The 16,387-nt window shown below is 31.2% G+C and overlaps 1 non-coding gene across 1 annotated transcript; it reads right to left on the bottom strand.

Moving 5' to 3' along the window:
* Positions 1-14,240: 14,240 nt before the first annotated feature.
* Positions 14,241-14,346, bottom strand: LOC126004850 (U6 spliceosomal RNA). The gene has a single exon (XR_007494087.1). It is a non-coding gene; the product is annotated as a U6 spliceosomal RNA (small nuclear RNA).
* Between the last annotated feature and the right edge of the window lie 2,041 nt (positions 14,347-16,387).

Below are 16,387 nucleotides of genomic sequence, written 5' to 3'. Positions count from 1 at the left end.
AAACACCATACATACAGATAAGTTCTTATCTAATAAATTTCAGTACAATGTACCTTATACCCTGAACATTGATATAATGACCTGGCACAGGCCTCAGAAGAATGGGCATCCTCCATTCACGCCGGAACCAGGCAAGCTATCTACGAAACATCCAAGGTCTTTTATAGCAACAGCTGGAAGCAGTCCTCTACCAGGAAAGACTCTACCAAGGGTCTGACATCGACCTCCTAAAAAGAGACTTCCATTTACACTGAGAAGACTTGACAGCAACAATGACCTGCTCTACAGGACATGGTTCTCTCTATTGCCCCATAAGTGTGAGGTGAAATGAGAGGATGCTCCGCACCATCCTGACTACAATATGGGATATGCAGACTCCAGGATCTTTAATACAGAAGCATGATACCAACAACAACAGAGACTAAGTGAGGAATGGAGGTGTATTGCCACTACAGAGGATGACTTGAATTGGACAAATTAGTGTGCCTGGAGCCTAGAGTCAGTCCTGTGCCAGGAAACTTCAGGGGTAGGGTCTCCTTGTATTTAGACCATAATTTGCCTTTCAATATCCCTTATGTTTTGGTGGGCCTATGCAAACAAATGCCACTTTAATACCGTTTTTTACTATGTTCCCTTGACTCCAATCCTTAAGAAAAACAACCCACTAAAACTTTTGAGGCTAACTTAAACTAGTAAGCATGTGCATGGAACTAGAGAAATGTACTTTGCCCTCAATGTTTAAGGAGTTACATAAGTCTAATGTCTTTAGATTATATTGTGTGCTGCTAAGTAATAGTATGTACTACAACTGGGGATTTGAGGGACAAAGTAATTGTATTGTACATGGGTTCAGTTTTGTTTTTCTTAATGTTCTTTGGCTGAAAGTTCAAGGCTGGGATATCATCGATGGGACTACCAAGAATTCTGTTTATGGGTGATTGGGCTTCCACTGTAACTTTACCCTGTCCTCTTTCTTTGCATCTTTGTTGTCATAATTAAAATAATAAAAAAAATTAAAAAAAAAGAAATAAATCTAAAAAAATAATAAACTAATATTTAGTGATTTTCTATAATTTGACATTTCTTAGTCTTATTTTCACTAGGAAAAATCTGTTTTTTACATAATTAATAAAATGCTAATGAGGACTAAATTATATCATATCAATACTATATTTAATTTATTACCATGATCAATTTTATAAGTAGATTTCCCAAGTTTCTCCTTTAAAGGCAGAGTTACTCTTGCTATCATATTTTGTGTTTTATATCAGTTTTACACAATAGGCAACAATTTAATTTCATGCATGCCACTCAAACCTTACTGAAGTCTCAAATTTTCCTTAAAACCTGCATTTAAAGTTTTTAGATGCTGTACCTTACTTAAATTATTAACAGTGTCTCATGTAACAGGGTCATCACATAAAGTGAGAAATACTAATAATATTCTTTGCATTATACTAATATTAATAATATTCTTTTCATTCTTTTTGAGGTTGTTCTTTGTTCTAATTTTGAAAATGTAGAATATATGTATAACATGGTGCCTGGCTATAGTAGGGATTCATAGTCATTGAGGCATGATATATTCCACCTCTGTGTCTACCATCATTAGTCTTTTTATTTGTTCTTTGGGTCCACACTGGCAACGCTTTGTTTTCCAAGATTCTTTTCACTCAGAAATTCTTCCTGATGTCTGATGTGGCACCATATACAAATCAGGGATCAAACCCAGGTAGACTGAATGAAAGGCAAATGCCCTACCTGTAATATTATTGCTTAGGCCCCAACATTCTAAACCCTCTTACCTAGCTTCTGTCCTGACTTTTCAGGCATCTCACTTAGCTTTTTGAAAGCTTAAACTGAGAACAAATGTTCAAATTTTAAATCCACTTTTCAATACTTAATTTCACAAAGACAATATGGTCTTATATGTAGCTCACCAGTAAAATTTATACATGTATATATGTATGTATGTATATATATATTTCAGTTAAATCTTCTGATGCAGACTCATCTTTTTAAAATGTCATTGTGCTAAGAATTAAAGGTCAATTTAACTTGGTCTTTTATCTACTTGAGCCTTATATATTATCTTCTTTATCTCCTGGAATACAAAGTTAGTATGACACTTAACAGTGCAATTATTATTTGTTATTTAACACTTACCTAAAATAAATTACTGCATATTGTAATGGTCAAATTAGTAGGTAAAATATGATAATGTATAGGAAAACAGGATAGTATCTGTTATATCATTCTTAGTATACAAAATTAAATAAATAGCAGTAAGTTAGACTGAGTTAAGTGAAATCCCACAGAGTCCATTGAGAGTTTCTTTTTGATGTGTATTTTTAAATGTCTGAATATACAAATAATAAAGTTATTCAGAATTTAGTTTTATATTGAACCATATCAAATATTCATATAATCATTCTTGGTAAGTTCAGTAGTGTGTTAGGTATTATATAAATAATTGCTACTTACCCCCAAGATTTGTAATTTAATAGCATTCATATAGTCTGGCCTGCCGAGATTACCCAACATACATTGAGGGATTAAAACTTTAGTTTCAAATTAATTATTATTCAGGGATAAAGACATTGTAAGTTTTGAAATTTTAATGTGACTATTTATGAAATTTAACATGGTGAATGATGTAAGAAACAATTGAATTTAGATCCATGACTGCACTCTAGGATAGCAGTCATCTTGAATATGCTTCAATGAAGTGGCCTTATTTTGAGTCCTCAGCAATTATATCATGAATTTTACAATAAAAACAGATAATTTTCCCTTACTTAAAAGAGAAGAATTTAGATTTACCAGGAGTAGGTATTTTGAAAGGAAGAATGGAGAATATGCAATTTCAGGCAGAATAGAAATTAGAATAGAGGAAACTTTCAAACTTGAAAAATGAATGATGCTCAAAAGGAGATCTCATACTCTCTCTAGTTATAGGAATTGATAAAACTCAAAAATTCAATGGGGATGAATGTGTCTATAAACTGAAGGAGACTGACATCATTTTATGGCAGGCCACACTCCATGTTTTTCAAAAGTAGACCAAAAAGAGAAAATGGCAAGAAGACAGAACATGATTGAATTGTTTAAATATAGCGACTCATATATTTGGATGAGAGATTTGCTACTTCAAAAGGATTTGCTACATTTAAAGGCAAAATTGCTAGAATTTGAATCAATATCAGTTAGTTATAACTCCTCATTAGTAAAACACTCGTGAGTATTTTGTGCATACAAAAAGATTGTCTATATATTTTGGAATATCAATAAAATCAATGCATTTTTATAATTTTCATGCATATAGTTTCTATGGTAAGTTATAATTCATGTATTCTAAGACAGTTCACAAATGGTTACATAAAATTTGTAGAATTGTAAGGGAGAATGAGAGGTTTATCAGAAAATGCTTCCCAGATGTAGTGGCCTTGAAAAAATGAATAAAATTTTGCCATGAGGAATTTATTGAATTATAGACAGGGCATGCCAGGTGGAAAAAAATAGTGTGGGCAAAAGCTTTAGTGTTCCCCTGTGAGAAAGCATTATAAAATGTAACAAGAGGAAGTGTATTTTCTTCTATAGCTTATTTTGGTTGTAGGCAACTCCATTTTAAACTCCTAGATTCTTCTCTCAACCTCAATTCCATTTAATAATTTCAAGATTAAAAGGATTTTTTAGGATTGAAATATCATTGAACTGTCAATTGTTTTCAGCTGCTTGGAATAAGGGACAATCTGGACTTAACTAAAGCACAACTCAATGCTGTGTTGTTTGAGTGAGAAAAGAGTTAGTTATATCTTCCACACGCCCACCAGACATTCGTACACTATGTCTAGAGCTAGTAAATGTTCTTCGCACAGCACTCAAGTACAGAATGAATAGAATTTAAAACAGAAGTTTATACCACATTTCAGAAAAAAAGTCACGTTATTATGTTTTTTTCCAAGTAGCCTTAGGTTAACCTCTTCATTCTTCTCATTTGTTTTTATGCAAATATTAATTTATTCTCAAATGTGGATCATAGAACTACATAGATTAAAGTGCTTATAGATAGAGTAAGCTCAATACATAAACCTGTTAAGAAAAAATGCATTAAATTTACCTCAATCATCCATTATGAAATTAAACAGCTTAGATTTCCAACTTGATTCTAATAAAAATGATTAGCACCTTTAAAAAATTTTAGTCACTAGTAAACATGTTTTTACATTACAGTGATTCCTAATTCTATCATCATTGAAGTTCATTTTTAAATTAAAGTAAAAAATATAATTCTAAAATACTTAACCGATTACAATTAGTTTTGCCTATAGATTATAATCTAACATCTCATCTCAAGTAGCGTAGCATAATAGATAGAAATAAATATGATAAATAGTGAACACATGATTTCTTCTAAACAGTTAATATATTACGTGAACATGTATTTTCATGTGAATACTTATATTGGACACAGATATTGTGCATGTAGATCAAATAAAGGAAAAACTAATTGTTTTAAAGAGTAAAAGTTTAGTTGACTAGTGCTGGATATTTAGAAGAATCATTATGCTTCAGTATATTAAGTGCACTACTAAATGTTATATTGCTAGAATATAACACTAAAAATATATATATTTCATAGATAAATAGAATTTGACTTAGAAATACTACCTGAGTTGATTTATTTTAGAAGTGATCACCACATGGAAAAGATAGCTTAGAAGCAAGTCATTGAAATATACAGAGGAACATCGAGTTGTCATGTCGGGAGAACAATTAGACTTATTAAAAAAGGGATATATCGGGGAAGTAGGTGAAGTGGATAAAATTTAAAAAGTCACTAGAGACAGAAAAGAAAAATAAAATAATCTATTTAAAATGTTGAGTTTTTTAAGTTATAATATTTAAATTTATAATTATTAAAAGTTAAAATTGTATTTAAAGTTAAATTATCTTAATGTGGATAACTTAATTATGCTTGTTTTTAAGTTAGTATAAAAGCAAGTTTTTAAGCTAGAAGCAAGTAAACTGTGGTGTGTATTTGAGGACTACTTTCAAAGAGTTTACTCTTCCCACAATATGTATCCTGCAAATTTATTTTTTGTTTGTGTTTGGTTTTCAACAAGAGTCAATTGTGTTCTAGGCTTATTTATCTCTGCACTCAAGGACCACTCCCATCAGGGCTCAGGGTATCTTCTGGGATTTTGGGGATGGAACCCAGTTTGGCTACATGCAAGGTTACCTTGCTACCCATTGTCCTATTTCTCTAGTCTTGGTCCTATAACTGTTTTGACATCTGTATTTGTAGTCTTTTAAATGTTTCTCTTTCTTATTGTTTACTTTTTGTAGTTTTTGCCTTTTCTGAATATAAGATAGCTATACTCATACATTATGCAGAGTGTGATACTGGTATATTTGATGCAGTAATAAGCATTTAAAATTATGTTTATTCATAAGTTTGGCATTCTTTTAAAAATAACTGAATAATACTCAAACTTTTATAATCTGCCTATGAAAAGTTTTGAGTTGACATCTTTTTAATTCATTGAATATTTATTATGAAGAACAACTGTTTTCTTCAGGTAAATATATGCTTTGTTTTTTAATATCTCCATGATTCTTCCAAAATGACTTGCATTTATCAATATGTGAGGATTTCATTGTCTCACCTTCACCAACATTTTTATTATTGATTTTTATATTATAGTAATTCTAATAGAAATAATGTGACAAATCATTGTCTTAATTATTAAGCTTTAATGACAAATAATATTCTTTGTCATGTTGAGTTTTAATTTAGCTTTTGTCTTAAAGTTTAATTGATATGCTATATTAAACATTATATTAATAATATTATGCATATTATATATTATTATAAATAATACAAATAATATTATTTAATACTATAATATATAAATATTATAAATAAAATCTTGTATACTATTTGCATGTGTATGTATTGTAATGTTAGGGATCAAGCTCAAAGCCTCATAGAGGCAAGAAAGAACTCTGCTACTGAGCCATTCTCTCAAACCCTTTTTCTTCAGCTTTGACCACTGAAATTTAGTCAAAGTCTCAAACTGGTTCTTAAGTTGTTTCTGTTGAGCTTATCAAAGACTTCTATTCTGATCTGTTCACATTCTTTGATTAACAAACTGTTTCTTATTGCTATAGTACTTCTTTGAGTAATACATTTCTATAGCTGTCTACAGAACTTAGAGAATAATGTTATCTGACCATTCCTATATCATCTGTCTCTACCACTACAAAGCACATTCTCATTACATTAATGATTTTCCACTCTTCGTATATCTCATATTTTAGATGGCATTTGTATGTTATTCTATATTTTATTCTCTGCAGAGTAGCACTCAATTGTGTAAAATATTTTTTTCTATAACACTGACATTTTTGTACTGTGGTGATTATCAACATTATATTTAGGTTGAGCTATAGTGAAAGGACAATGGGCAAATTATTTGTCTTGCGTGAAACCGACATTTGTCAGTTCCCAGTTTACCACATGGTCTCCTAGCATTGCTATGAGGGATTCCTGAGGGCAGAAGCAATACCTGAACAAAATGGGTACAATAAAAAAACCAATTATATTTATATATTATAGACAAATATAAATAATATAGATCTATAGATAAACAATATAAATACATAAAGTATTTATATTTTTTTGCTAAAATATTATTTCCAGGAATAAAATTAGGAATTATATCCTTAAGGAATTTTATCATGATATTAAGATTTGAACACAAAATTGTACTTTAACAAACGTAGTCAATCAAATATTGCTAAACTAAATTGCACTAGGAAAAACTTGATTTGAAAACCAACTGCTTTGTTGATTTGTTGAGTCAAATTTGTAGATACTTCATGGATTTAAAATGTTCATAGCTGAACATTTTAAATAGTTTCTTCTTCACAAATTTTAGCATATTGAATTAGATAAACATAAATTATAAAACTATAGACATTTAATTACAAATAAGATTGAGCATTTATTTTTATAATTGTGTAGAAATTGAGATTTTTAATGATTAATAAACATAGTTTTCTTGGTAATTGATGTGCCCAAATAATGTACACATCCTAATCAATTTTATGATTGATATACTGCATTTAGAATGAATACCATGGGATCAGTTGTTTTGCAAGTTGTCTTCCTTTCTTCAAACTTTTGAACCTTGTAGTATTTTCTAGTCATCCATATTCTGCAGATTCTTGGTGATAATCATTTCCTAGATTTAGGATAATAGTTTCATATTACCCATTTTTATCTGATTGCGCATTTCAGCAGATTAATCATTTTAGAATCTGTTAACAGCTTTTATAATGACAGCAACAGATATGATGTATCTGTGATGTGTAAATATCTGAGATTATTTCTAATTGTGTGAAGAGATTACTCCAAAAGAATCAAATAAAGTATAAAAGCACAATCAGCATTATACAAAAGGTATAAATTAACATCAAGAAACATAATTACCCCACAATTTTGATCCATCTTCTATATGTTGACTCTATGCTTCTCTATGTGAATACAAAATCATTTCTGAATGCAGATGCTTTTCAACTGCCATGTGGGATATATCTGTGCACCCAGGCTGTACTGTTTATGGCAGCCAAGATAAATAAAGCAAAACTGTCTCCTGAAACACTCAGGCAGAATATCAGCAGACCATTAATCTTCATTTACACTCATTTTGTGGTCTGTATATACATATACATATATATATATATTCCATTTTCTACAATTACTTAGTGCTCTACTTAGCAGCTTTTCCCTCATTCTCTATCTCTTTTAGCTTAATTTTGAGTCCTTCTTGACTCATTCTATTTGACAGACACAATCTTCCATCACAGTGATTTAAAGGTCCCAATGCCGGTAAATATTTCACCTTAATGAACTTGTGCCTATATAATGTAATTAGCATAGGAAAGAGGGCCTCTTAACTAATTCTTATTTGTAATTTTTATGAATAACAGTCTTTCTCACTGTGGAGTGACTCCCAAGTTCTCAAAGGTTTCTTGAAATTGCAGATAATGCTAAAAAAATATTTATAGTGTTATACAATTATATATGTATAATATATTGTGCTTACTATGAATATATACCTATGATCATTTTTATTTATATATATGACATTAACAATATTGGGGGATAGAACTATAGCATAAGGGGACTGCATTGGCCTTGCACATGGCTAATCCAGGTTTGTTCCCTGGCATCCCATATGGTCCTTAAACCTATCAGATGTGTTTCTTGAGATCAGAACCAGGAGCAAACAAAACCATAAACAAAATGTTACTCATAACATAGAACTCTTATAACAATACAATCTATTAACACTTTAATACAATTTTTCTCAAAATCTGCCTTTTATTATTAATATTATTTCAAAATATTTCCTATCCAACATTGATCTAAGTTCATGGAATCACAAAGACTAAAGATAATAGTGAATTAAAGTATTTATGAATTTTCTAAATTCATAGCCTGTTTTCCTTTTTCTGCAAGAATTCTTTTTTGTTTGTTTGTTTGTTTTTTTTGGGGGGGCACACCTAGCTGCACTCAGGGATTACTCCTGGTTCTGCGCTCAGAAATCACCACTGCTTCAGGGGGCCATATGAGATGCCGGAGGGATCGAACCTGCTTTCATCCTGAGTCAGCGTGTGTAAGACAAATGCTCTACCATTGTGATACCAATACAGCCCTTTGCAAGAATTTTAAATATATATATATATATTCTTTTTACTTCACATGTTAATTATTCTCCCTATATACATGAACATCAAATTTCATTCCTTATTTTATTTATTCATCTCTTTATATATTTCTCTCTCTCTCTATATATATATATATATTCATCTCTACAGTACCTGATGAAGTCAAAGACAAACATTGAATTATAATAATTTACCTGCAGACATGCCAAAAATAGATATCCATTATTCAATTTGTTTTTGGAAAACTATTTAGTATCAATATAATATTTAAATATAAATATATTCAAAGATGTATTATATATTGATGATATATGTATGTGTTTATATTTATATACTATATGAATTTGTGCATAATAGAGTCTATTTTATATAAAAGTCAGTGACAAACATTTTTTGCTTCAGGTTTTACAACATTGTTTCTCAGAAATCATGAATCACCCTCTTATTTTTCTTTTTTTATTTCATTATTTTAGCAAAGGATTAAAAACACATACATCAATATTCCTACCTTGTCGTATTTGTCAAAGAACTTCTCTCCTAGTTTTATACAAAATTGTGAGTAGTTTTTCAACGTAAAAACAATTACTTAACAACATTGTACATGTTAGCATCTCATTAAAATGCAACACAACCTCATACATTTAAATTGTAACTTGGAACCTCAATTGCTTCACAAGATTAATAGAATATTCTTTGTATTTAGGAAGAGTATTTGAATTATTTTTTTCTTTTATTGGCCTATATTTAGCTAACTAATTTGAGTTTAACACAAACCATAACTATGGTTAGCAATAGCACAAGTTAACTAGACTGAGTTCTCATTATTTATTTCTTGTCCAACTACAAGAAATAAACTTATTACTTTTGTATCTTTTTTGTTTCAAGATACAGCCACAAATGCATGGGGATTACTCCTGTCTATCCTCAGAGTTCATTTTACTCTCTGTGGTATTAGGGGGTATTCTGTGGAGCTAGGGCCAAAATCTGAACTTCTAATATGCAGGCATGTTTGAATATATTCAACTAAATAGGCTATGTCTTCAGCCACCACAATAATATTTTTACTCTTACAAGATTTAGACATACAATAAAAGATTCAACAACAACTCAGCAACTGAAAGTGCTGTCTTTAAATTCATATTTCAAAATAACTTAAGCCCCTATGTTATAGCTTTTTGTTATATCTAACTACTCAAGCTTATATATATATATATATATATATATATATATATATATATATATATATATATATATAAGAATTACTGTATGTCAATTATCTACATAACTATTTTTATTCTTTTGTCAGAACTGAATCCCTTTGAGACTTGAGCAGGCACTTAACTATTGGGTTAAATGCTCAGTCTTGTTCTCTTAAATTTTACTATTTGACTTGACAAAACTTTATAATCTCATTATCAGCTTATGCTTGAATTTTATACCCAACTATGATTCTTCCAGAACATGTTTAGCCAGTTGTTCACAATGCTGATAGTCAATATATGTCCAAAATGTGGCTAAACTGCCTCTTTTAATATTTTTCAATATTTCTAGCAGTGGATTAATAATCTAATGTGATGCTACCTAATTAACTGTGTATTCAATTATTCATCATATATTCAACACTTATTACATATTAATTAATATATTTTTCTAGTTGAGCTAGTGAAATATTCTGTTGTTCTGAGATCTAAGTAAGCCGGTAATTGAAATCAATGTTATCCTTCTCTAGAAAGGAATTGTCACAGTTCTCTGTTCCCACCTACACTTGAAGTAAATCTTCTACCATAGAAAACAAATATCTAGCTCTTTTTATAGTTACCTAGATCACATGCTTAGATTACTTTATTTTTCTAGGTAATATAAACGATCTTTAGTCTAGAATCATATCTAACCTCAGAAAATAAAGTTGAATTTATCTTTAATTTTTTTTTTGTTTGCTTTCTTTGTTTTTTGATGGCTCAAATCTGGTGTTACTCAGAGTGTTCTCTGGCTCTTGGATCATTTCAGGTATCATTCCTGAAAGTGTGTCAGAGACCTGTGTGGTGTTTGGGATCAAATTCAATTGGGCAGCTTAGAAGGAAAGGGGCAGGAGCGGTGGCACAAGTGGTAAGGTGTCTGTCTGCCTTGCCCATGCTAGCCTAGGAAGGACCACAGTTCCATTACCCGGCTTCTCATATGGTCCCCCAAGCCAAAGGCAATTTCTGAGCACATAAACAGGAGTAAACCTTGAGCTTCACCAGGTGTGGCTTAAAAACCAAAAAAAAAAAAAAAGGAAAGATTCCCCAATAGCTCTACTACCCCTCAGGCAGGCAAGATGACTTTAAGATTAGTACTTTATTCACACTTATGGGACAGGGCATGCATTCACCTTCTGGGTTTCTTCTCAAGACTGACACTTTCCCAAGTGGAAGATTTCTCATATCAATTATAGATGTACCATTCTGCTAGTGAATATTTTTTAATTTTTCCTTTATGTTGCACTTATGGTTTTAATTATCTTCAGATACTTTTTTTTCAAGGGGTTACTGCTGATAATTTCTAGATTTATCAGAGTATATAAAATACAATCATATTCTCTATTGAAACCAACTATGCTAGAGACTTTTAGATTGAACATCTGGCTCAATTCTACCTAAAATAAAATCTGCTGTCATAATTTCTATCACATTTTAAACATAAGATTGTCATCCTATTATGTTATGATTTGAGAAAATTTGGTCTCCCAATCTACTTTTGTTATTACTAAGATCAAAAAAATGATGCACAATTGATCCTTTTGTAGAGCATGGGGGTTATTTATTTATATAATTTTGTATATTAATGCCAATAAAGTTGTTCTACATGTTTACTTTTATTCAGTATTAAAGTCCCTAATGTTTTCACTTTACAAATATAAAATATTTATAAATTAGAAGGTGGAACTAAAATGAATGACTAAACTGCATGAAAAAGTATAATATTAATCTTTGGAAAATGGATTTAAACATAACTTTTTAAAAATTTAAAATAAATCTTGCATTGCTTTATCCTAAACTATCAAGAAATCCAATTCACTTATTATTAAATTATAAAATGGTAAATATATCTATTTCAATAATGAACATTAAAATTTATTAATAATTATAGGGGTTTTATCTATTAATTCTTTCTCACGAATTATACATATTTTATTTTCTCTACAGCTAAATTATTACTAATTGATACTGTTTATTTTCCTGTAGTATTTTATAAAATGTAGTCTCAAATTAGAAATCTACCAAAATAGGGGCCGGAGAGATAGAGCAGCAGTAGGGCATTTGCTTTTCACTCTGCTGATCCAAGATGGACCTAGGTTCTATCCCCCGTGTCCCATTTAGTACCCAAGCCAGGAGAAATTTGAGTGCATAGCCAGAATTAATGCCTGAGAGTCACTGAATCTCCTTCTTAAGGTTGATAATATCTTTCATTGTTTCATTATATTTAGACTATATTTGTCTTCTGAATTATAAATATATATTAGTTAATATACTCAACTTACTGAAATTAAAGTACTGGATATGTTGTAGAAAAAAACTTATTAAAATAGGAGAGGGAATATAAATTATGCAGACTTTGTATAAAGGTAATGGGAATTTCTTAAAAAAATAAGTAAATCTAATATCAAAAATCTTGCTTTTATGTACATACACACACTATATAAAATTAATTTGACTAGATATTTGAACTTCTATGTTCATGGTCATACTTTTCATTATAACCCAAACATGGAATTAGTTTAAATGCCCACTGACACATAACTGCATAAATAATCCAGTGTACAAATAATGGGATTCTGATCTTCCATTAAAACATTATTGTATTTTTCAAGACAAAGTGAATGGACATTAACATGATTACTCTAATTGAAACAAATGAGGGGTAAAGTCCTTGTATTTGATGATTTTACTCACAGTGATTACAAACCATTAATGCAAACACAGTAACAAAAAATGACTCAATCTGAGAATCTGTGAAAAGTATTAATGTAATGGGGAAAGGAAGACAGGTAAAGAAGTGATTAAAGGGGTCTTTCAGTGTTTGGATGTCATTGAAATTGTGGTGGCATGATAAATATTATACCCATCATAGGATATTTATAATATAAATTTATAATATAATAAATAGAAAATTTATAATGTTATAAACCAATGATAAATCAATGCAAGACAATACATTTTAGATATTAATACATTTTAGATATTTTTCTTTATATTGTTTCATCACATTCTTACAAATTGAGAAATATATTTATCAAATTCTCAACCTCAAAATAAAACTGCAGGGCCAAAGCAATAGCACAGTGTGGGCATTTGGCTTGCACTCAGCTGACTCAGAACAGACGTAGGTTCTATCCCTGGCGTCCCATATGGTCCCCCAAGCCAGGAGCAATTTCTGAGCACTTACCCAGGAGTAACTTCTGAGGGTCACTGGGTGTGACCCAAAAACCAAAAACTAATAAAAAGAAAAAAGAAAAAAAAAAGAAATAAAACTGCAGAGAAAGTTCAGATCTACATCTATATTCAAAAATATTTTATTAGTTTTAATGATCCCAACTACCTCCATTCTTGGGATATTTAGAAAATTAACTTCCCTTGCTATTTTTCTGATCTAACTTATTTTAGTTCTATATTATCTTACTCTATGGAATACCTGCTCCTCTTTATTCCTTTGACTTCTACTCCCAGTTCGGAATCCCAATTATTATTGTCTTGAATTTCTTAAGTTTCATATCATTCCTAGTTATAGTACAGATATTTACTTTATTCCAAACATTGTTGCCCATTAGCCTGAAAATGTTTTCTGCAAATAAGATACTATTTTTTAAGTATTTTATTTAATCATTATGAATTACAAAGTTACAAAGTAATTCACTATTGAATTTCAAACTTACAATGTTTCAACACCCATACATTTATAATACCAAGTTTCTTCCATCAATTTTCCCAGTCACTCCCCAAAAGCCACCTAACCGGGGCCTAGACTTTTTTTTTTTTTTCATGCAATTTGGCTAAGAATACTCTTACTCATAGATATTATTATTCATTTCCTTTCAACAACTATCAGCACTCTGTTTTCCTTATTCCTTTTTTGTTGTTCTTTTGTTTTGTTTTTGGGCCACACCCGGTATGCTCAGGGATTATTCCTGGCTATGTGCTCAGAAATCGCTCCTGGCTTAGTGGACCATATGAAACATCTGGGATAGAACTGAGCTCCATTCTGGATCAGCCGCATGCCTTACAGCTGTGCTATCTCTCCCGCCCCTGTTTTCCTGATTCTTGATAATATAGTTGACATTTGATTGCCTGCTTATTTGTCTGGTTCGAAATCACCTATTTGTGTTCTAAATTATATTTCTATATGGCTTATTAGAAATTCTGCCATAAAAGTCTGACATTATTCTTAAATTGTGTTGCTGAAAGTTTTTTTTTATACTAGCAATAAGGAATGCTTTAAATAATTTATAGTATTCTTTGCCTTTTTTTTTTAATATGGAACGCTTCACAAATTTGCATGTCATCCTTGCGTAAGGGCCATGTTAATTTTCTTTGCATCGTTACACTTTAGTATATGTGCTGCCGAAGCAAGCACTGAATCACTATTTTGTAGAATATTTACGAAAGATTGTAGATATTCTCAATATTAGAGGCACCCATCATGGAAAATTTTTTATGTGTGGCAATGGAGGTTGGCAGGTATTAGGAACTAAGTTGTATCCTCTGACCCTACTCGTATTTCAGCTAAGGAATATAACCTCCATTGCCACACATAAAAAATTTTCCATGATGGGTGCCTCTAATATTGAGAATATCTACAATCTTTCGTAATATATATATATATATATATATATATATATATATATATATATATATATATATATATATATATATATATATATATAAAGTGGCAATTATAGTAACTAACCTGAACCTCTGTTTCACCCCTCGCATCAGTTGAAGCAATAGTAACAGACCTAGGGAAAGATTGAATTCCTTGAATTCCCACTCTTCACAGATACAGCTGTTCAGGATCTGGGAGAAGAGCAACTTTGTATAGTAAGTGTTATTTTGTGCATCCTGGAATCACAGGTCAGGTGTGGTTCTTGAGGACCTGTTTGTGCCCTCACTGACCCCACAAATACACTAAAACTTAAGACTGTGTTGTCAAATAGCTAAAAGAGAGACACACATAACAGAAAGAATGACATAAAAGAGTGGGGACATTGCTATTTTAGTAGATTTAGTGTGCAAACGTCCTACCTTCCTTCCTTCCTTCCTCCCACCTCCCTAACTCCCCCACCTTCCTTTTTCTTACTTTTTGTTTGTTAACTTTTCAGTCAGACCCGGCAGCTATCAGGGGTTATTCCTAGCTCTGTGCTCAGATATCGCTCCTGGCTAGTTTGGGGGACCATATGCGATGCCGGAATTTGAACCACTGTCCTTCCTGTATTGGCTGAATGCAAGGCAAAAGCCCTACCATTGTGCTAGCACTGCTATTTCTCCTGCCTCTCTTTTTTACTCTAACATCTGATCCTTCTTTCTAACTTCCCTATTAGAGCAATCATCAAGGTAGGTAGTGCTGAGGAATAAACTTGAAATTCAAGGGAGTTACACATACATAGATCTAACAGGAAAGATTTTCTATTCATTATATATATATATATTTATAATAAATATTTCCTCTTCATTATATAGATGGTTATATATACACACTTAGCAGAATATGATAGAGCTACTAGACTTAATTTATTATTAACTGACGTATTTTAAACTGCCTTTTATATCTACTTTTACTTATACATAGACATATTCAGGAAACAAAAATTCAAAGCTGGGTTGTGGTGTTATACTGAAGTTAGGGGCGGGAGATATAATATTGAGGCCACTTTTGTCTTTTCCTTGCATCAAAGTATAACCTAAATACTACACGCACACACACACACACACACACACCTATAAAGTTCCTATGTACAAGCATTCATTAATTCTTTATAACATTAAGCCTAGTGTAATGGGGGGGGTGGTCCATATCACAGTTACATTATAGAGGCAGTAAAGTTCCCTTTGGTTTAGATAAACCTGTCTAAAATATGCATTTTGTCAATTAAACCCTAGTGTGAGCATAAAAGTCCTTCTACAGAGTATACAATAGCATTCTGTTATTGGGAGCATACATGTCATCTGAACAAGGATAAAATATACAAGAAGTGGAAACAATAGTAAGTATCCTTTATCTACAGCTACTGTAATTCTAGGAGTACTTGGGTATTTGCAATTAGGAAATTTTACTCTGAGAAAAGGGCAGATTTGTATTTTCAAGCCTAATCTCAGTGGTTTTGTTAAATTCCCGGTTCAACTACAGAGTCATTGCAAGGTCTGAATCAAATACTGCTTGGTGGAACTAAGGAATTTTCTTGAACACAAGAGTCTTGTTGGATTGGAGGGTAGCTGACATTCTACCACAGGAGATTTGAAAGTAGAGCAGACTCACTCCTAGAAAGATCATTTCTCTCTCTGTAGACTGCTGTATATTCTTTATGCAGCCTCTGCATATTATTTATGACTAAAGAATATGACGATTCTTTAGTCATAAATCTGGAATTCAGATCTGATGTTCTCAAGATTGCTTCCTC

This window comes from Suncus etruscus, chromosome 3 (genome assembly GCF_024139225.1).
Source record: "Suncus etruscus isolate mSunEtr1 chromosome 3, mSunEtr1.pri.cur, whole genome shotgun sequence".
NCBI classification, from domain to species: Eukaryota; Metazoa; Chordata; class Mammalia; order Eulipotyphla; family Soricidae; genus Suncus; species Suncus etruscus.
Note: the sequence above shows the minus strand (reverse complement) of the source record. Positions and strands in the feature narration are given on the sequence as shown.